Here is a 23,171-nt window from a genome sequence, read left to right on the forward strand (position 1 = left end):
GTGAGTCACTTACAACAGGTGATTTCTACATCCAGGAGTTACTTACACAAAGAGATTCGTACATCCAGGATTTACTAACACCTAGAGATTCCTACACCATTGAACCACATACACAAGGAGACTCCTATATTCAGGAGCTACTTACACCAAGATATACCTACACCAATGGGTCACTTACGCCAGGACATTCCTACACCAATAAGTCACCTACGCTAGGGAACTCCTTCATCCAGGAGTTATTCACACCAAGAGATTCCCACACTAACAAGTTACTGACGCCGACAGATTCCTATGCTAATGAGCTACTTACTACAGGAGACTCGTACATCCATGAGTTACTTACACCAAGAGATTCCTACACCAATAAGTCTCTTATACAGAGACATTCCTTCACCAATACGTCACTTAATCAAGGAGATTCCTACATCCAGGAGTTAATTACACCAATAGATTTCTACACCAACGAGTCACTTACACAAGAAGACTCCTGCACCCAGAACTTTCTTTCACCTAGAGATTTTGACATCCGGGACTTATTGGCACCTAGAGATTCCTACACCATTGAACCATTTACACAAGGAGCCTCCTATATTCAGGAGTTATTCACACCAACCTACGCCGATGAGCTACTTAGACCAGGACATTCCTTCACCAATACGTCACTTACTCCAGGAGACTCCTACATCCACGAGTTATTAGCACCCAGAGATTCCTACACCAACGAGTCACTTACAACAGGACATTCCTACCCCAATAAGTCACCTACGCCAGGGGACTCCTACATCCAGGAGTTACTGACGCCAAGAGATTCCCACACTGTCGAGTTACTGACCGTATCAACAGATTCCTATGCTAATACGCTACTTACACCAGGACATTCCTTCACCAATACGTCACTTTATCCAGGAGACTCCTACATCCACGAGTTATTAGCACCACGAGATTCCTACGCCAACGAGTCACTTACACCAGGAGACTCTTACACCCAGGACTTCCTTACACCTAGAGATTCTGACATCCGAGAGTTATTGACACCAATAGATGTTTATACCAATTTGTCGATTGCACCAGGAGACTCCTACATCCATAAGTTACTAACACCAGGAGATTCCTACACCAATGAGCCACCTAGACCAGGACATTCCTACACCAATAAGTCACTTAGTGGTGTAATTGGACTTGAATCACCTAGGCAAGAGGACAACAAATCTTCACCTACATCTAGCTTACACATGGATGCCATACCACATGGACCCTTTGGTGGAAAGGTAAGCAGGCTTCCTGATCGTGTGTGTCCACTAATTTTGTTTAATAAATGTTTCTTTATCCTTATTGAACTGAAATTGGAGGGAAAAAAAGCAATGTCAATGTGCAGATTTATGTAAAGGCTAATCTAAATCATGGCATATGCTCAGCGACAATTGCTCGTTTGTTAAGTTGAATATTCCAGTCAGTGCCCTACTGCCCTGGTACGAAAGACAAGGAATTTATAACACTAATAAACGTCCTTCAATTTTGATGTCCTAAGAACCAACAGCAAACCCAAACCGTAACTATGTAGCTTTAAAGACATCTAGCAGTGGGCTCCTTTGGGCATTCGACACCATTTGGGTGTTTACCCAATAATAGCTGGGTGTTGTCAATCACCAGGATTAGCCTTTAGTTTTATGACCAACAGGCTTTATGTAATATGCTCTTTCTTTCCCCCGTATGGTAAAGTCCTTATCTGACATTTGCATTACCCGAAGACTCTCCAAAAGACGAGGGGGTATTTCTTGATTTGCCTACGGGTTTGATGTGTGCAAAAGTGTATACCCTTTAAAGGTTTTCCCCACAAAGTCTGGTACAGTGCCAGCGAATCATGACCCTCTGCACACGAAAAGTGACGGTCCACTTCCTGTGTAAAATCTGCACCGGAGCAAATATCTGTTTACAAAAATCGCTCCTCCGATTAACCACCTATCAGCTAATTTAACTGTCTTCCCTTAATAGAAATATGCCCTACTTCATTTGGCCATACAACGATTATAATTCACCAATGCCCTGTAGGCCTACCTATTTTTCATATATTATTGGACTAATTGGAGTTTCTTTTAATTTGCAGGGGATGGCAAGTACATCATCAAGATCAACATCGTCATTCCACAAAACGAATAGCTTGAAAGGAACAGCTGATGTGATGTTATCACAGCAGCCGTACCTGACTGAGTTACTGCTTGTAAAAGCGGGGGATGTGGAGCTCAATCCGGGTCCTCTTCATGGGTAATACAATTTAAATTAAATGAATGAGCACATGAACCATGCACCATGTACAAAACAGAACATGCACCCTCACCTCGCACGCGCAAAACCTTATTATATTTGTATGATATATATATCTCCATTTCGTTGACAATCAGCCATAGAAAGAAAGACTTCATGCATGGCTGGTTGTCAACGAAATGGAGTTAAGTCTGTTGTCAATTCTGCATGTTGTTATGGCAGACACCCAGTGAAAACGAATTCGTTTGATAAAATTATGGAAATGCAATCACTACTTTAAACAAACAGAACTTTGTCATTCCTTGCTCATTTTTCCCGATTGAGGTGTCATATGAAAGGACAGAACCTCAACTTTTTAGAAATGTGATTTTCTCTTTGAAATTCAGATACCGTCCGCCAAATGACATTTTAGTTTCCTCTCTTCAAATTCATTTTAATCACTCATGCGTGAAATATGTATTATATGAGTTGCATCAAATGAAAGAAGTGGATCTAAGCTTTCCAAATATTTAGTAATTATTTAGTTATTTAGTAATTATAAATGTGATTAAGTTATAATAAAACATCGATAATTCTCGGTTTCGTTTTTTCTGGGACGCACTGTTAGCAATGTATAAAGAGTTAACAACATCATACTGGATTCAAGCGAGAAGAGCATGCATGGTTCATGTTAACTTCACAAGCGCTTTTGCTTTATTCTCATCATATGAAGTGATGACGAGAATAAATCGAAAGCACTTGTTAAACACTCCATCTTGTCGGAACCATTCCCTCGTAATATATATATATATATATATTCAAATGTATTATATATATATATATATATATATATATACATATATATATATATTCGAGTGCATGGGATGTGTATGCTTGTGAGAGTATATGTGTGTGTAAGCGAGTTTGTTCTTTTGCCCAGGTGTCTTCAACCTATAAGCCTTTGGTTTCCATGTCGGCCCTCTGCGTTTCAAACTTTTTTTGTTCATGTCTTGTTTTGTTCAGGTGCATTTTTCATTTACAAAAAAATAAATAATCAAATTAATTAATTTCTTGTACGTTATGGAATTGTTGAAAAGTAAATGTCCTGCACATGTCAACACGTAATGTTTTTATGTTCCTTTATGTTTGGAAACGAAAATAATTAATGAAAGTATTAATTTTTTTAAATACATGGAATTTAATCTACTTTTCTCTTCTTCTTTTATTCTTTTAGATCGATAGATAGTTTACTGCAGGAGAGTGAACTGATATTGCTTGCTAAAGAAGTTCCAGGCGACTGCTACGAATACCTGTGCATTGGTCTTGGTTTCAGCTTAGCTCAGAGCCGGAATGTACTGACCCAACATCAATTGAACCTCCCAGGAGCTTTGATCGAATTATTCTGCGGATGGAAAGTCAAGCAGAGAGATGGTATCAATTGTAGAGCACTTCTTGGAGAAATTCTTCAAAACGCTGATATGGGTGCACTTCAGACAAAATTATTAAAAGGTAACTTTGCCATTGTACTTGTAATGTCTTTTCTGTTACATGAATGTCGTCATTTCATGCGTAATCACAAAGGGTACATGATAACGATAAATATTGTGATACACATACAATGGACATTAAGAAAGATAGGAAAACGTGGAAAAAATATTCGGATTAAAAACAGACTTTATCAAATAAAACTAAAATAGGAAAAGTATTATCAGCAGAGAAAATTATTGCTTAGGTGTGCAAATCTTATCCACATAAAACCACTTTACTAAAAACATGGAAGAAAAGAGAAAGGTTCAGAAGTAAATCCCAGGTTTGCTTATTATTCATATTATTTTCAGACTTATGCTCGACCCCCCCCCCCCCCCTGCCAGAGAAATATACTGTTTCTAAAAATATATGTGGACATTTGTTTATAATATTAATTAGCAGAACATTAACTGTTCTTTTATCTATCTAATTTTATTTCCATTCTTAAGGTGCATATCTTACATCTGCAACCTCACCGTCTGGTAAGTTTACATTACACATTTTACAAGAAAGATATTTTGTTCATCATGGTGTTTAGAACAAAGTAGCTTTAGTTTAGAGGAACATTTAAGGTGACAATTAATTACGACAATCTGTTCTCTCATTCTCTGTGCATATTACGAATACAATTACGTTAGGGTGGACGATCTCTTTTGAATGAGTTATTTGGACATATTACTGGACGACTGTAAAATGTAATTTGATGCTTTGTGTATCCGTTACTATTAAGATCATTTATCAAAGTTATGTTAATCATCTATTCATGATGTATTTATAACGTACCGTCGAAGACTGATATTAATTGCATGTTTGGCCCAAATCATTTCATTTCCAATGGGTTGTGACCCAGAATGTGATTAAAATCCTGTAGATATTTGATTTGTTCCTACATTCACCACCAAAAGATATCATTTGCCTTTCTGTACGCGTTAGACATTTACTATCCGTGTCCTTATAATTATGTAACATCCGTTAAAGTAGATATTTCGTTGCATTTTGTTTTTAATCTCCGTATAGATCCAATACTGGATACTTCCAAACCAAACATAACTGAGGCACAGGTTCTCCAGTGTGGGGAAGACTTGAAGACATTCTATCGCGAACAAATGTGCAAAATTAAACCTGACCCGCTTGATTTCAATATCATCTTTGAATTCAAGCAAATTTACACAAACTTAACGCTACTTAGGAAAGAAATGGGATCAAGGAGAACCGAACAGCCACTTGATTACACTGATCTTCTAACTACAAAGATTAATGGGGTACTTCCTAAGCGTCTTCTGGTTGAAGGTGAAGGTGGTGTTGGTAAAACGACCTTCTGTTCGAAGATAGCATGGGATTGGGTCAATGGATCTCCCGAGTTTCAGCGCTTCAGTTGGGTACTGGTTATACCCCTGCGTAACGTTGTCAAGGGTCAGACAATTGGTGATATTATGAAAAACTATCTCTCTGACAATAATGCTGTAAACACTAAACAGATCGATGATTACATATTATCTCAACCTACAAAGGTTCTTATTGTACTGGATGGACTCGATGAGTATGATGGGGACCTCTCTGCCAAAGAAAGCTCAGATATTTCTCAAATTCTACGATCGAAGAAATTCAAGCAATGCATAGTTCTGGTGACAACAAGACCGTGGAGGGCGCATAAGATCAAATCCAACAAAGTATTGAGTAAGTCGTATGCTTTCATTGCAGTAAAAGGATTTAGTGCTGAAAATGTCTCAAAATACATCAGCAAGTACTTCGTGAAAGATGAAGACGCGGGATCAGAACTATGTCAGTTTATAGAAGTGAATGATGTAATCAAGGAGAACATGGCACCCTTCCCAATTTATGTAGCAATGCTATGCATCTTATGGGAAAATTGCGACAGTGAGAAACGAGAAACAATACGCAGACTAAAGACATTTTCTCAATTATTTGAACAAATGATCACGTCATTAAGAGACCATTATGTCTCAAAGGTCACCAAAGTGTTACATGAAACCCATCTGGACAAGGAAATGGACAATATCAAGCTTTGTTTGCAAATAATAGGATCGATTGCCTTCTCAGGACTCCTGAAAAGGAAATTGGTTTTTAATGAGGAGGACTTCAGCTTGTGTAAGGAAGCCATGGAGACATGTTGCAGAATCGGAGTTCTAAGTCGGGAGAATCGAAATGTATCCAAATGGAAAAGCATTTTGACTACCTCACAACCCAAAACCGCTAGTGTTTTCTTTCCTCACAAATTATTTCAAGAATATATTGCGTCTATTTATCTTGCCTCTCTATATGACACGAATGGCGAAGAGTATAGTAGGTCGATGGGTGAGGTACTGAGCAACAACCCACAAGAATTCCGTTATCTCTTGTATTTCACCGCTGCCCTGGGAAAGGAGGTGGGACTTGACATTGTCAAGAAAATACAACAAAAGGACTTCCAAAATGTACTACAAAGAAGAGGAAACGATGAATTTCTAGTAGATGTCACTTTTGAAGCGTATAACAATGACACAGCGAAAGCAGTAGGACTACAGATATTTGCAGACGAGAAAATGTTGACATTCGATAAAGACATGCCTGCTCACACGTTGTCTGGTTACCTATTCATCATGGAACAGCACGGAATGGTTAGTTATAGTAGGCCCGTAACTAGTATTTTAGTGGGGGAGGGGGGGGGGGCAGACATAATATAAAGTGGACTCTTTCAAGGGCGTGGGGAGGGTCTGGGAGGTGGGTGTCTACCCTCCTTGGTTAGGGGAAATCATGATTGCTGGGCAGTATAGCGAAAACAAATTACCATACATAGTTTTTAAATGCAATCGTGTGCATTGAGTCAATAGTGAATTAGCACAATGGAAAATGCCGGTTCATTTAATCTTCCTTCAAATAAATACATTTTGACAGGCAGCTTTTGCTATTTAATTTTTTTTTTTTTTTTTTTGAGAATTGACAGTCGGGATGCGGTGTATTAAACAACTATACTGCTTATTTTCCGGTTCACGCTTAAGACTATAGCTCCTCTGTGATCTTGAGACTGCAGCTAGCTCTCTCGACCTTGCCTCGGGTACCGTAATGTTTTGAGATTACCTTGGGCAACCATGTCCCTCAAAGCAATCAATAGTTGTATATTATTGAATGTAGGACAATTACGTATAAAAGTAATATGTGTATCTACAACAGTGTGTAGCCGGCGTACAACCTCCATTACAACAATACAACTTTATATACAATGTTGTAATAAATTTCTTTAATGAATGTGTATCAAAGGAAATACAAATAGAATGACATTCAGATTGTAGATTGAATGAAAAGGGGGTCCATGAATCGATTTTGGTTCATGCCTTCATGTGCATATCTCATAACCACTGGTTATTTAGTATATACATGTAGGCTCAATTGAAAGAAACTTGAATAGTATACACATCTTAACATTACTTGTACATGTACATTATGTACATCTAGGTAAAGACATATTGCGGCATTTCTTCATGAGTTATTGATTGTTGTAACCGTTGCTTCCATAATTTCATACACTGTACCCTTTCCCACACCTGGTCTTGAAAGGGAGCGCCCAGGTTAAGCCAGGTATATCCATCCTGGCACACACTGACTTGTATTTTGTTGCAAGCTGCTGTATTGATGTATGATTGTGCTTCCGTGTTAAATGGATACCGGTAGGAAGGAATTCCTTGAATGCTGTGAGCGCCGAAATTGCGAGAGCCGGGGTAATATTGGAGTGCCTTGAGCACCTTTCATGGTGGATACGTGCGCTAAATAAGAATCCATAATGTATAATGTATAAATAAATATATATATATATATATATATATATATACACACACAGTGGCGTACGCAGGATTTTTTCAGGGGGGGGGGGTATAATTGTTTTAAATCGTGCCGAAAATTTCGCAACGCCTAAGTCACCCGCTGAATAAGCGGGGGGGGGGGGGGTAAGGTCACTTTTTGGGGGTCACCCTTTTGCACACAAAATAAAAAAATACATACCTAAACTTGTATAACATGTCAGGATCATTTTAGCTATAAGAATGGTATAGTAATTATAACATGTTTATGTCTATTTTAGGAGACTTTGGTATTCAGAGACAGATCATGTGGCCCGACTGTTTCACGTGACCTAGCAGATGTCCTACTTGCATCAAATTCATTATCAAGATTAGAGTTTTATCGTACAACATTGGATCATGACTTCTACCAGTTAATGCATACACAAGTTTCTACAATGGCGGTAAATATATTATTATTTTAACAGAATACTAATGATGACAATGCGTCTTTCTCAGAAATGCTACAGTGTAAATAATACTTCCATGTTGTGTTCAAAAACGTTACTTTGGGACGTCGTGCGCTGGAACCATTTCATTTTTCTATTTCCGTTCTTCATTTCCCCCCCCCCCCCCCCATTTTTGTTTTCATTTATTTATTTATTATTATTATTTTTTTTTTTTTTTTTTTTTTTTTTTTTTTGGGGGGGGGGGGTGGGTGGGGGGGGGGGGGCGGCTAATTAGCGTGAATTTTGTTTTCGCTCCGAAACTTAGCTTCGCAGACTACCTGCATATACCACAAACAAGCACGTTTACCTCTTTACCTCTTTTAAGAAGATATTAAAAATAATATGCACACTGTCTTCATCACTTATAATTATGGCCTGAGATGGAATTATTGTTGTCTCCGCTGATAGCAGGATAAAGGGTGACATTATTTGGTAGAGAGTGAGCACTAGCTAGATAAGGGAATATCTACAACTTTCATTATTGGTTTTGTACTTTTGGAATTCAGCTTTAAAATTTAAAAATCTTTTTTTAAGAATCTTTATTTACGTACAGCTATTAGGTGAGGAAGTATATAGCAACTGAGCAAGATGGTTAATTGCTTCATTTTATCATGCGAATGAGACAGAAAAAAACACAACCAATCGCCCCCTCTTGTGACAGTAGGGCCAGAAATGATTGTGTGCCTCTGTGAGACAATGTTTCTACAGTTTTAAGTACTTATAGTACTTTGTTTTGCATGCACCATTTATTGAAGGAAAAATATTATGCTTTCGGAGGATGAAAGTACATTTTCGCTTTAATTAAAAACTGCTTATTGTCTCATGGAGGGCAATAAGTATTTTTCCACCCAGGCTTTGATGAATTAATAAACTAAGAATTCACTTTAATAGTAGTACTACTACTAATAATAATAGTAATAATAATATATGAAATTTGTAAGGCGCTGAATTCACCTGAATTTAAATTGTCAAGGCGCATGTGTGAAAAAAGAAGAGTAAATTGCATTGAAGCATCTGCATTATAAACAAGACAACAGAAGTCTTAAAGATAGAACATACAAAAATAAAAATACCAAATTTGATCATATACTTTGTTAAAGGGGAAGTCCACCCGGATTTAAGTTGTAGTAGTAGTGGTGGTTATTTTACCTGACTGTTAAGAAAGCATAAATGCTTGTTAGTAATTAAGCAACTAGAGGACCCATGGCTTTAGGTCCTCTCCAAATTAGGGACCTGGTAATGAGGATTAATGCATTACCAAAGGACACTAGCGCATCGCCTTGGTTTCGAACCAGGATCACCGTATTTCGAGACCACTGTTCTACCAACTGAGCTATAAATCAAACACAAAATGGCAACACTGACATATCTTGCGAGCTCCTCTCCAATTAGTGCTGTACATTCAATTTCCTAAACTTTCATTTTCTTCATTATTGATGACGGAGTATTTTTTTTCTATACCGGGTTGAATAGAAAAATGTTTGCAATAATTATATTTAGATTGTATGTATGCTTGAAAATGTTCTTGAGGGAAAATAAAAGTTTCAGATTTGTTAAAGTACAGAACAAATGGGAAGAGAGCTCGCAAAATACGTCACAGAGTTGCCAATTTATATTTGATATTGATTACAACTTCAAATGTAATGAGTTTCTTATTTTTAATCGTAATTTGTTAAACTTTCAATGACCTGTTTCCCTCATTTGTCTGTAAGTTATCTTTAGGAAAACAACATATTTGCTTCATCAAGAAAAAGTTGTATTTGAAATTCTTTTTCCTTTTCATTACATTGGGAATTTCTGTCTGTATTGCATTGTAAATAAATCTAATCGGTCATTCTTTTTCATATTTTTAATACAAGCTTTAATACAACCCAGGTGATGTAGATTGGTACCTGGCATGAATCAATTCCTTGAAATGCTAGAGCGCCACAGTGGCTGCCATGCTAAAGCCAGGCTAATAATCGGGGCAGCGCCAGAAGCGTCACAGCGTGACGGACATGTGCGCTATAAAAGAAGCCACCAGCATTACTATTATTATTATATTATATGAACAGATTTATTGATAATACTCTACTTCATTGCCATTTCGCACACAGGGAGATAAATCCTCAATCAAAGAGGTGGTTGTAGATCATCAATTCCTAAATGGTCTACAGAGGTTTAATGATGGTGACATTAATGTCACAATTGAGGGCCTATTCCCGAGCGTGAAGCAACTGACTTTTAACACTCTTCAAACTGTCTCACCAGGAGTTGTTAAACGGTTGGCACATTCCAGCCTAGCAGTGTTGTCTATTGAGCGTGGTAAGAAAGGGGAAAACCTAGTTCCTCTCATTGGAGAACCTACTTCACTGGGGCAACTTTTCTCTAGTTCATTCCCACAACTCACATGTCTGACCTTTCAAGAGCTAGTAATGGGCAACATACGCAGTGAAGCAATACTACGTAATCTAATGAACCACCTGCATTTGAAATCAATGAGGTAAGTATTAAAATCAGGGCCATGTTGCAGAAATTGTCATTATTTCCAATGATAATGAAAATAATAATGATAATAATACTTTTAATGATAATATTTGTAATGATAATATTAATAATAGTAATGATACTACTAATGACAATGATTCAAAATAATAAATACATCAATAAATAAATGAACAATAAAAATAACTTAGTGAAATTAAAGAAACGGATAGGCCAATATGTATAAATTATAGAAAAAATACCAATAAATCAATCAAATGGTTTCAATTTCTGACAGCAATCAGATTTTTGAAAGCTTGTGTAAGCTTGTGAAAGAGTTTTCTGCCCTAACAACGTTGTCAATTTGTAAATTTATTTCCAGAATAATTATTGCAAGAGTCAGTTATGATAAAGTAAAAAGGGACTTCACGCAAATATTAACTAAAGAAATTAATCTTGTTGATTAAAAAAGTTATGATCGTTGCATAACCACCTAGAACATTTATAATATGTGGGATTTTTATTATACCCTACTACTATATTCGTTTTGATAGTATAGACGTATCGAACATTTTCTAAATTGAAAATCTAAATGAAAATTATAACAAGAAAACCCCAGTAGCTGGTATACAGCCTGTTTGGTTATATCACTGGGTACTTTATTCTTCTTCAATTCCTTTAAACATTCAGTGATTCAAAATGTTTAAATAAGTAATTTTCTTGAACATATAATTATGTTGTATAGTATCATCAAATGTTTTACGGATGACGAATTGGACCCCCTGGCTGAACAAATAACTGCTGAGAAAAGGATGAAAATAACTCTTGGACATGACACGGTAATTTTTTTGTCACATCGTCTTTGTTGCTTCCAAATACGTTTTTAGAGTGTTAAATTATGATACATAAAGGGAAGTCAGTCGCGGATCCAGGATTTCTTAGGGGTGGGGGCCCAAATTTGAAATCAATTTGAAATTTATTGTGCTGAAATATGAAAATCGTGCCGACCAATATTTCGCTCAGTGGGGGGGGGGGGGGGGGGGGTGAGGACTAATTTTTTTGTTTAGGGGGGGTCCGGTCCGGTCCCCCCCCCCCCCTGGATCCGCCACTGAGGGAAGTTCACCCTGATATTCAGTTTTGATGAATGCAGGATATTGAGAGAAACATATCAGTGAATGTGTACGCAAAATCTGATAGAGAATAATACAATTATTGGTTATTGACAATTTACAATGCTATGACGGTTTTTGCGAGGTCCACTCGCAATCACTCTGTACAAAAAATATTATCTTTTATCTAAAGAAATATATTAATCACACATTGTACATATGTTTCTACACAATGTCTGTATGAAAAGAAACTATTTCGTCAGCAACTAGGATAATTGAAATTTACAGAGATTTTCTCTCTTTTTCAAATGGGAGAAGATGATAGAAAGGACATCAAGTACATGGATCAAACATCAAGTAGCCGAGCCCAAATACAACATTAAAACATACGAATCGTCAGACACCTGTATACATTTGGCGAACTATTACTCTGAAACATGTCAAAGTATATTGATGAAAGTTCCATAGTCGTAATTCAGATTAATTGGAAGTTTGAATTAATCTGTATGATTCGCTTGTTTGATATATAAATCCTATTTAACATCTTTAGCTTTGCCTTCTACAGTAGTTATCATACAAAATGCCTGGTCTTCTTTGGGAATATTTCAAACAAATTGCCAATACCTAGTTTTGTGTGCTCACCATACGTTGCAATGTCATGGTATTCCCTTCAGGGTTTTTCAAATAAGAAACCAGCAACTATTCTTTTCAACAGGAACAAGAGAGCATAGAATTTGGTGATGGGGATTCCTGCGTTGGACCATTAACAGTAGATACAGTGGATGCACTTTGCCATCGAACATGTGTTCGTTGTTTAAAAGTTCGCAAAATGGGCGTAAATATTGCAAGTGGCAAACGTTTTCCGGACCTTGATGGCAGAGAGGTGGATTCAAAGGTCAGTGAATGTGTGAAGCTGCTTTCTTACCCTTTCATCCCCATTCTCCCTCTCTCTCTCTCTCTCTCTCTATCTATCTCTCTTCCATCTCTTCCTTGACAATACAAGTTTCCTTTTTATTGCTAAAGTACTTTCTTCTCCCATTCCATTCAATTTCTCTCTCCTCCCCACGATCTTTGTGCTCGAGCTCTTTATAGTTATATGCCCTTTAACGGTATAGACCAGTTCTAGTCATGCGAAAGTTGGCCCACTTTTGGTAAAGTTACAAGCACTGTACACAGAAAGATGTATATGGGACTACGCGATATCTATCCAGTCCGGATAGATATAATAATTTACCAAATATATCAATTATTAGGCGGTTTCCCAGCAAAAATTTGTATCATCACGTATTAGTCAAAACAAATTCTTTCAAATGATTGATAATAAGAGCATCCATTTCATTTTTTGAGAGGGGGGGGGGGCGTTTCCAAAACTGGTCTATACCTTTAACGGGAGTATATATTATTTTGCTTGAATGTCAACATTTAAATTTTTGTATGTAGAGGTGATATGTCTATAATTAATTCCCCACTAGTAGAGAGGAGAGAGGAGAGCCTTCAATTCGAACCAGATTTATATGGATAATGGTAGACAATTTTTTCTTCATTGCTCTCCAATCACTCATTTGTGGTCTTTCGATCATGCTGAAATTTGTAAAGGAAAGGAAAATCCCTTCTGCTGACTAGTATTATAATTTTCACAAAGTGAATCTGATAGGATATAGGGCCATAATCCTATGGATGCCATCCCTTGAACACGATACCTTTGTAGCACTCAGTTGAAACAAAACAAACAAAAAAATGGTAATAAATTGCCATGAATCACAAACCTTTAGTGCTGTTCATATGGTGCGAGTTATAAATCCAACCCGGATTACCGTTACAATTCTCAGTCATGCCTGTGTTTTTATTCTTCTTCTTTTTTTTTCTTTCTTTTTTTTCGTTTTTTTTTTTTTGTTTAGGGGGGGGGGGGGGCTCTACAAATTACCACTAAATACTGACTGAAGGGTTTCCACTATCATTTATCCTTTTCCATGACTTGCCAGCGTATTCGATTGCATTTCCTCAGATTCACACGTTGAAAGTTGAATAAATTAAATCATTACCATTGAAACAGATTCTAAAACTAAATAATGACCAATCAGCTTTCCCTTGTCTGGATAAATTTATATGGCCCGGATAAGAGCATTCCAGTTGTATTTTGTTATTTAATTTGTTAATGTTTGTGTTCATTATATACATTTTACACGGACAATTTAACAAACCAACCAAACAGTTTTGCTCTTTAGATATCTCTTTACTGACTCCCTCCCTCCCTCCTCATCCTCAAACCAGAACCCTGGATCATCTTATGTAATCATGTGAATATTAAGGGTTTTAAATGTTTCCCAATGTCATGCTTCTTGATTCACGTATGTTATTTTTTTGTATTTCCATGCACAGATTAAGAAGTTTTTCGCATTGAACCTTCGCCATGATCAAGCAGCATCCTACTGTTTGGGGAAGTTTCTCAGTCTCCTGCCTCATATTACAGACCTGAAGATTTGGTCATGTTTCCTTCATGATGATTTCTACAAAGAGATTACTGATCGAGCTTCTTCATTTCAGGTAAAATTCATTTAAAAAAAAAGCAGATGAAAAGAGATGAGAAATATCTGTTTCTTTTTATAAAACCTGAGGTTGCGGGTTAGGACTACGAATAAATTGGCGTAAATATTTTTGATTTACCTTAATTCACCTTGATGTTGAGTATAATTAGTTATGTGCCCCTCTGTAGCAGGATTAATTTCTGTATGTACTGGGGATTGCGTCTGTCGGAGCTTCGAACAATGCAATAGCGAGGAAACATTTCTTCAGGGTTGTGCATGTCATACTTAGCTCTCCATGCTTTCCGGTTTGGATTTGAATGAGTTTACAGATGGGCTATCAATTACATAGGCTGGAAGCGCATTCCATAAATTGACGAATCGCTGTGTAAACGATCCCATTCGGATAGAAGCATGATAGAAGTGAAGGCTCTAACTTTCGGTAGTTTGAAGCTAAGGCAACGCGTTCAGATTGGTTGGAGCCCCTGCGGTCAATCCCACGGAATAGTCTATGGCCCGAATTCATAAAGGCTGGTTTGTACGAACGCGTCAAAACGCGTCATATGACGCAAGAAAACCAAGGTTTGTCGACAAACCTCCTTTGTGAATTCGGGCCTATATACTTTGTATCATATCCGCTCTGTGACGACGGTATGCAAGTGTGGGCAATTTCAAATGTCTAAGCCGGTCAGAATATTCCAAGTCACGAATAGGTAGAAGAATGTTAGTGATCCTGCGTTGCACTCTTGTTTTTTTCCATGAATGACACTTTGCCACCTATCAGACGTTTATTTAACTAAATGATGACCTATCGGCTTGCTCTTGTCAGGAAAAGTTTCTCTTTGTCTGGATTAGAGAATTCCAACTGTATTCTTAATAGTTGATTTTGATATGTTTGTGTTCATGTATAGACATTTTACTCAGGAAATAAAACAAACCATCCAAACAGTTACCAAGGATTTTGCTCTTTAGATTTTTTTTTTACTACCCCCCCCCCCCCCCTGCGTTGCACTCTTGTTTTTTCCATGAATGACACTTTGCCACCTATCAGACGTTTATATAACTAAATGATGACCTATCAGCTTGCTCTTGTCTGGAAAAGTTTCTCTTTGTCTGGATTAGAGAATTCCAACTGTATTTTTAATAGTTGATTTTTATATGTTTGTGTTCATGTATAGACATTTTACACAGGAAATAAAACAAACCATCCAAACAGTTACCAAGGATTTTGCTCTTTAGATTTTTTTTTTACTACCCCCCCCCCCCCTCCCCCTCCAACTATAGAACCCTGGATCATCTTCTGTAATAATGTTAATTCTTTTTTTCTTCCCTTTTTTCCTTATGTGTTTTATTTAACAATAAAAAAACAATCACAATATTTACAAGTTATTATAAAAAGATTACAAAAAAGCAGTAAAACGTATAATTCTTAGTGTGATAGTACATACTATATTTTTCTCCATGTCATACTTCCTGATTCACGATGTTATACTTTTGTATTTCCATGCACAGATTCAGAAGTTTGAGGTCTACACTTTGAAACTACGCGATGATCAATCAGCATCCTACTGTCTGGGGAAGTTTGTCAGTCTCCTGTCTCATCTGACATACCTGGAGATTCACTCATGTTCCCTTCATGATGATTTCTACAAAGAGATTGCTAATCGAGCTTCTTTATCTCAGGTAAAATCTTTTTTTTTTAAAGCAGATAAAAAGAGATGGGAAATATTTGTTTCTTTTAAAAAAACCTGAGGTTGCGGGATATGACTACAAATAAATTCAGTGGCGTAAATATTCTTGACGCTTTTTCCACGAATGACACTTTGTCACCAATCAGACGTTTCTATAACTAAATAATGACCAATCAGCTTTTATTTTATTTCTCTTGTCTGGAGAAGTTTCTCTGTGTTCGGATTAGAGCATTTCAACTGTATTTTTGAAAGTTAATTTTTCATATGTTTGTGTTCATTTTATATACATTTTACACAGAAAATAATACAAACCACCAAACAGTTATCCAAGTGTTTTGCTCTTTAGATATCTCTTTACTGACCTCCCCCCCCCGCCCTCAAACCAAAACCCCCGATCATCTTCTGTAAAATATGTGATTGCTTAAATCGACAGTACAGACTATATTAAGGATTTCCAATTTCCCCCATGTCATGCTTCTTGATTCACGTATGTTATTCTTTTGTATTTCCATGCACAGATTCAGAAGTTAATAGTTTGGCATTTGAAGCTACGCGATGATCAATCAGCATCCTACTGTCTGGGGAAGTTTCTAAGTCTCCTGTCTCATCTTGCAGACCTGGACATTTTCATATGTGACTTTCATGATGATTTCTACAAAGAGATTGCTGATCGAGCTTCTTTATCTCAGGTAAAAAAAATAAAAAAATAAAGCAGATAAAAAAGAGGGGAAATATTTGTTTTTCCTTTTTTTTAAACGTGAGGTTGCGAGATAGGACTACAAATAAATTGGCGTAAATATTCTTGACGCTTTTTCCACGAATGACACTTTGTTATCAATCAAACGTTTCTATAACTAAATGATGACCAATCAGCTTTAATTTCTGTTGTCTGGAGAAGTTTCTCTGTGTCTGCAATAAAGCATTCCAACTGTATTTTAAAAAGTTAATTTCTTCATATGTTTGTTTTCATTTTATATACATTTACAATGAAAATAAAAACCACCAAACAGTTATCCAAGTGTTTTGCTCTTTAGATACACTGTCGCTCATAAAGGTGGAATATTTTTTTTAAAATTATAATCTATGGAATTATTTTTAAAATAATTTAAAAATAATAGATCTAGATAATAGTATACATTCTCAGATTTTATTGAATAGTAATTTGCCAATGTGTGTTTTGCGTGACTGCTGAAGTATGTATATGCTAATATGCTTATCAACTAGGGGACCTATGCCCTTAAGTCATAAATGACAGTAATGAGGATTAATGCCCCACAAAAGGGCACTGATATAGCACATCGACACGGTGTTGATCATGGGGCCTCACAGTTACGAGGCCATTGCTTTGTCACTAAACCATGACTGTACGCAGCGGGGGCTAGGATAGGGGGCAGTTTCCATAAATAAAATAAAAAACAGAAAATGCAATAAATTTAAATAATTTATTGCATTTTACCCCGGTCCCCAACATAAAAAAATCCTCTGGACTGCCATGCATTATGGCTCAAGGCATGGGCACACAGAAGATTTGTTTATGTTGGGGACCGGGGTAGAATGCAATAAATTATTGAAAATGTATTGCTTTTTTTAAATTTATTTTTATTTATGGAATCTGCCCCTATCCTAGCCCCCGCTGCGTACAGTCATGGTTCAGTGACAAAGCAATGGCCTCGTAACTGTGAGGCCCCAGGATCAACACCGTGTCGATGTGCTATATTAGTGCCCTTTTTGGGGGCATTAATCCTCATTACTGTCATTTATGACTAAAGGGCATAGGTCCCCTAGTTGATAAACATAGTAGCATTTACATGCTTTAGCAGTCACGCAAAACACACATTGGCAAATTATTATTCAATAAAATCTGAGGATGTATAATATTATCTAGATCTATTATTTTTAAATTATTTTTAAAATAATTCCATAAATTTGGATTTAAAAAAAATATTCCACCGTTATGAGCAACAGTGTATCTTTATTATTCAATAAAATCTGAGGATGTATAATATTATCTAGATCTATTATTTTTAAATTATTTTTAAAATAATTCCATAAATTGGGATAAAAAAAAATATTCCACCGTTATGAGCAACAGTGTATCTCTTTACTGACCCCCCCCCCCCCACCCTCAAACCTGAACCCTCGATCATGTTCTGTGAAATATGTGATTGCTTAAATCGACAGTACAGACTACATTAAGGATTTCCAACTTCCACAATTCATGCTTCTTGATTCACGTATGTTATTATTTTGTATTTCCATGCACAGATTCAGAAGTTAAAAGTTTCCTGTTTGAAGCTACGCGATGATCAATCAGCATCCTACTGTGTGGGGAAGTTTCTAAGTCTCCTGTCTCATCTTACAGACCTGAATATTATCTCATGTGACTTTCATGATGATTTCTACAAAGATATTACTCATCGAGCTTCTTTATCTCAGGTATAAAAAAAATCGTTAAAAAGCGGATAAAAAGAGATGGGAAATATGTGTTTCTTTTTTAAACCCGTGGTTGCGGGATAGGACTACGAATAATTTTTCTTAAATATTCTTCATTTACCTTGATGATGGGCTTCAAGTATAATTAGTTATATGCCCCTCTGCAGCAGGATTAATGTCTGTATGTACTGGGGATTGCGCCTATGTCGGAGCTTCGGACAATGCAATAGCAAGGAAACATTTCTTTAGGGTTATACATGTCATATTTAGCTCTTCGTGCTTTTTCCAGGCTGGATTTTGAATGAGTTTACAGATGGGCTATCAATTACATAAGCTGGAAGCTCATTCCATAAATTGACGACTCGCTGTGAAAACGATCCAATTCGGATACAAGTGAAGGCTCTTACTTGCGATAGTTTGAAGTAGTCCAGCCTCTGTACCGTTTCCGTATCGAGTGCCCAATAAGCTGATAAAATAACACACCCTCAACGTTGAAAGTAGACGTAGCCATTCCTCTCATATTGGGGCCCGATAAAAATGAGAGGAATGGCTACGTCTACTTTCAACGTTGAGGGTGTGTTATTTTATCAGCTGATTGGGCACTCGATACGTAAACGGTACAGAGGCTGGACCATTGAATTTCAAGTATTTTTTGGTTTGAGTTCGTTGGGCTTGACTAGTGCGCACCATGTGCTATGCCCTAGTTGACCTCCGAGCAATTCTCTGCGTCCCGGGTCAAACGGCGCAAAGCAGCTGCGCAGAGACAAGGCCTTCATTTTAAATCGTGAAGAGACGATAAACGCGACATCCCGAAAATCACGTTCGTATAGTGGGGTTCGATAGAGGGTTCGATATGTACATATCTAGAGGCAAGACACGATAAACGTACCCTAAGCCGGTCAGAATATTCCAAGTCAAGAATAGATAGAAGAATTTTAGTCATCCTGCGTTACACTTTTGCTTTTTCCATGAATGACACTTTGGCTTCGTTTATTGACCAAATTTTTGGCTAGAATCAGGTTTCTCAAACGCCTTTCAGGCAAATTTGGAAGGTGATAAACGCAAAGCCTTTTTTAAAGGTCTTTAGATATGGGCATATCTAAAGACGCAAAAAGGTGTGTTTTGAATGTGACATACAGTTTTGAACCCCACATACAAATCGGACCACACAGGTTACTTTCCGGTTCGGAGGCTAGCGCGCCATGTGTTGTGTACAAGCATGTGTGTGTAGTTGACCTCCGAGAAACTGTCTGCTTCCCGGGTCAAAACAGCTGCGCAGACACAAGGCCTTTATTTTGAATCGTGAAGAGACGATAAACGCAACATCCTGCAAATCACTTTCGTATAGTGGGGTTCGATAGTGGGGTATGATAGTGGGGTACGATATGTACACATCTAGTGGCAAGACCCAATAAACGCGCCCAAAGTCACCGATCAGACGTTTCTATAACTAAATGATGACCTATCACCTTTCTTTTGTCTGGAGAAATTTATCTTTGTCTGGATTAGAGAATTCCAACTGTATTTTTAATAGTTGATTTTTTTTTAAATATGTTTGTGTTCATGTATAGAAATTTTACACAGCAAATAAAACAAACCATTCAAACAGTTACCAAGGATTGTGCTCTTTAGATTTCTTTTTACTACCCCCCCCCCTGTTACACCCTCAAATGTAATAACTCCCACAAATGTAATAACGCCCACAAATGTAATAACACTTTACCCACAAATGTAACAACACCCACAAATGTAATAACACTTTACCCACAAATGTAATAATTTCACCCACAAATGTAATAATGACTTTACCCACAAATGTAATAAATTTTAAGTGATATTTTGAATCACCCACACATGTAATAATGACTTTACCCACAAATGTAATAAATTTGAAGGGATATTTTGTCGAATTTAAAACTAAAACCCTGTAATAAAGCATGTGTATAGCACGCAGTCTTTGCTCCAGACCCGGTTATTTCAAAAAAATTAAAAAATCTTCAAAACTAAGACCACACCATCTTCCAAACTAAGACCCGGTAATAAAGCATGGGTTTAGAGCGTAGTTTTTCTTCCAGACCCGGTTATTTCAAAACTTTTTAAAAATCTTCAAAACTAAGACCCCATCATCTTATTCCTATGGAAGAACATAAGTATTGAGCGTAGTCTTTCTTCCAGACCCGGTTTTTCAAAAGTTAAAAAACAAACAAAAAACAAAGCAAAACAAAACAAAACAACAAAAAAACCTTTTAAACTAAGACCCCTCTATCTTCCAAATTAAGACCCGGTAATAAAGCATGGGATTAGAACGTAGTCTTTACTTCAGACTCGGTTATTTAAAAAAAAAATCTTCAAACTAAGACCTCACCATCTCATTCCTGTGGAATAACATGGGTATAGAGCGTAGTCTTTCATCCAGACCCGGTTATTTCAAATGAAATAGAAATTTAAACAAATCTTCGAAACTAAGCCCATCATCTTATTCCTCTTTTTTTTCATTTAAAAAATAAATTACATTATTACATATGTGGATAAAACACGTCACAAATAAATGATTGGTCGGCGGTCACACGAACTGACGAATCAGTCAAAATGGTCCATATATATAACACACAGAGGAGGGACCGATTCGATGGTTCGTTGACCGTCGACGATTTCTTAATCATGTAAATATTCTATTGTAAACAAACAAAAGGGTATCAACTGGGTTAAAGAGCTTCCCTCTTATACAAAACTCCTAAACGAGGACCCGAAAAAGGTCCTTGGATGGAAATCTCCTTTCGAGATTTTCTTTAGTAGGAAACCAGAACAAAACTAGATTTGTAATACTTGTTTGGTACAAGTATAGGTGGGCTGGTCCAGCTAAAATTTTAGACAAAATGAAGGGCACATTTGAGATAGCTAATTGTCTCAGCTACATCATACTCAAAGTTCAGCGTAAACGAAGCTAAAACGACGGAGATATTGCTCGCGAAAGACGGGAATGTAGAATCCAGTTTTGAGAAAAAGTCATGTCCCATAGAGAATACACGCAAAATGACATGCCTCCTTTAATCGCAAAAAATACGCCATGATGCCTATGCCAAAATGAAGGATCGTAGCCACTTTATTTGTAGAGAATTGTCTCGGCTAAAACATATACAAATTTTAAAGAAAATCGATCAATATCTACAGAGAAACAATCAATTTTCCGTAAATATGCTGACGTCATAATATGCAAATTGGAATGTTGAGTTCGGAGGCCATTATGATGACGTCATGAGTTAATTGAGGGTCAAATGGGACATGAAAAAATATCTCCGAATCATACTCTATCAAAATATGAAAAAAAATTGGGGTCACCTTGCATCCTAAAGAGCTACAATGGATTTTGTATGGGCATGTTTTTGCCCATATATGCTATGTATTACAAGAGCTCGCGCGCACGGAAATTTATGTTAAACGGTCGATCATTCCGTTATTAATAGTCATAAAGAGACAAACATGGTATCAATTTGTTCTCAAAAATATGTGGAATATTATGAAAGAAAAATAAGGAGATTTTATGTTGTGTTATAGTCTTACGCGCGAAAACGCGCGCGCAACGCGCGCGCATGCGCGTGTGCGCGATTTTTTATCAAATGCTTAGCATGGCCTAAAACGTATGCAAAATGATTTTAAGACGATTTTAAGCATTTAAAAATTTTGCGCGCGCATTGACGCGCGGACGTACGCGCACGCGCGCGTTCTTTGACCTGAAATTGACCGGACGGATATTGACCTTGATCATGATAAATATGAATGAGAAATAGCTTTCGGTTATGAAGATATGATCATGAGTTGATTTTCGTAAAATTTTACAAAATGGCGCCTAGATGACGTCATCAGTGAAAGTCAATGTTGAAAACGTTATTGTGCTTTGTACATATGCCTATACATAATTATGTGTGCCAAATTTGAAGGCATTTGATTGAGCCATTTTCATGTTATCTTGTCCACAAAAAAGTGGTTAGAAATAAATTAAATAAACTAGATTTGTAATACTTGTTTGGAACAAGTATAGGTGGGCTGATCCAACAAAAAATTGAGGCAAAATGAAGGGTACATTTGAGATAGCTTTTTGTCTCAGCTACAACATACTCGAAGTTCAGCGTCAATGAAGCTCAAACGACGTAGAGATTGCTCGCTAAAGACGGGAATGTAGAATCAAGTTTTGAGAAAAAGTCATGTCCCATGGAGAATACACGCAAAATGTGAAAAATTGACATGCCTCCTTTAATCGCAAAAATACGCCATGATGCCTTTGTCAAAATGAAAAATTGTGGCAAATGGATTTGTAGCAAATTGTCTCAGCTAGAACATATCAAAATTTTGAAGAAAATCGATCAATTTTTACAAAGATACAATCAACTTTCCAAAAATATGCTGACGTCATAATATGCAAATTGAAATTTTGAGTTCGGAGGCCATTATGATGACGTCATGAGTTAATTGAGGGTCAAATGAGACATGAAATCATATCTTCGATTCATACTCAATCAAAATATGAAAAAATAATTGGGGTCACCTTGCATCCTAAAGAGCTACAATGGATTTTGCATAGGCATGTTTTTGCCCATATACGCTATGTATTACAAGAGCTCGCGCGCACGGAAATTTATGTTTAACGGTCGATCATTCCGTCATTAATAGTCCTAAAGAGATAAACATGCTATCAATTTGTTTGTAAAAATATGTGGAATATTATGAAAGAAAAAAATGGCGATTCTATGTTGTGCAATAGTTTTACGCGCGAAAACGCGCACGCATGTGCGTGTGTGCGATTTTTTATAAAATGCTTAGAATGGCCTAAAACGTATACAAAATGATTTTGAGACGATTTTGAGCATTTTAAAATTTTACGCGCGCATTGACGCGCGGACGTACG

The 23,171-nt window shown here is 36.9% G+C and overlaps 1 long non-coding RNA gene across 1 annotated transcript; it reads left to right on the forward strand.

The window, feature by feature from the left end:
• The first annotated feature begins 10,377 nt into the window (after positions 1 to 10,377).
• Positions 10,378 to 12,511, forward strand: LOC105437526. The gene is made up of 3 exons (XR_970636.2): positions 10,378 to 10,532; positions 11,259 to 11,352; positions 12,338 to 12,511. It is a non-coding gene; the product is annotated as an uncharacterized LOC105437526 (long non-coding RNA).
• Positions 12,512 to 23,171: the final 10,660 nt, after the last annotated feature.

This window comes from Strongylocentrotus purpuratus, unplaced genomic scaffold, assembly GCF_000002235.5.
Source record: "Strongylocentrotus purpuratus isolate Spur 01 unplaced genomic scaffold, Spur_5.0 spur5_scaffold_18, whole genome shotgun sequence".
In the NCBI taxonomy this organism is placed as follows: Eukaryota; Metazoa; Echinodermata; class Echinoidea; order Camarodonta; family Strongylocentrotidae; genus Strongylocentrotus; species Strongylocentrotus purpuratus.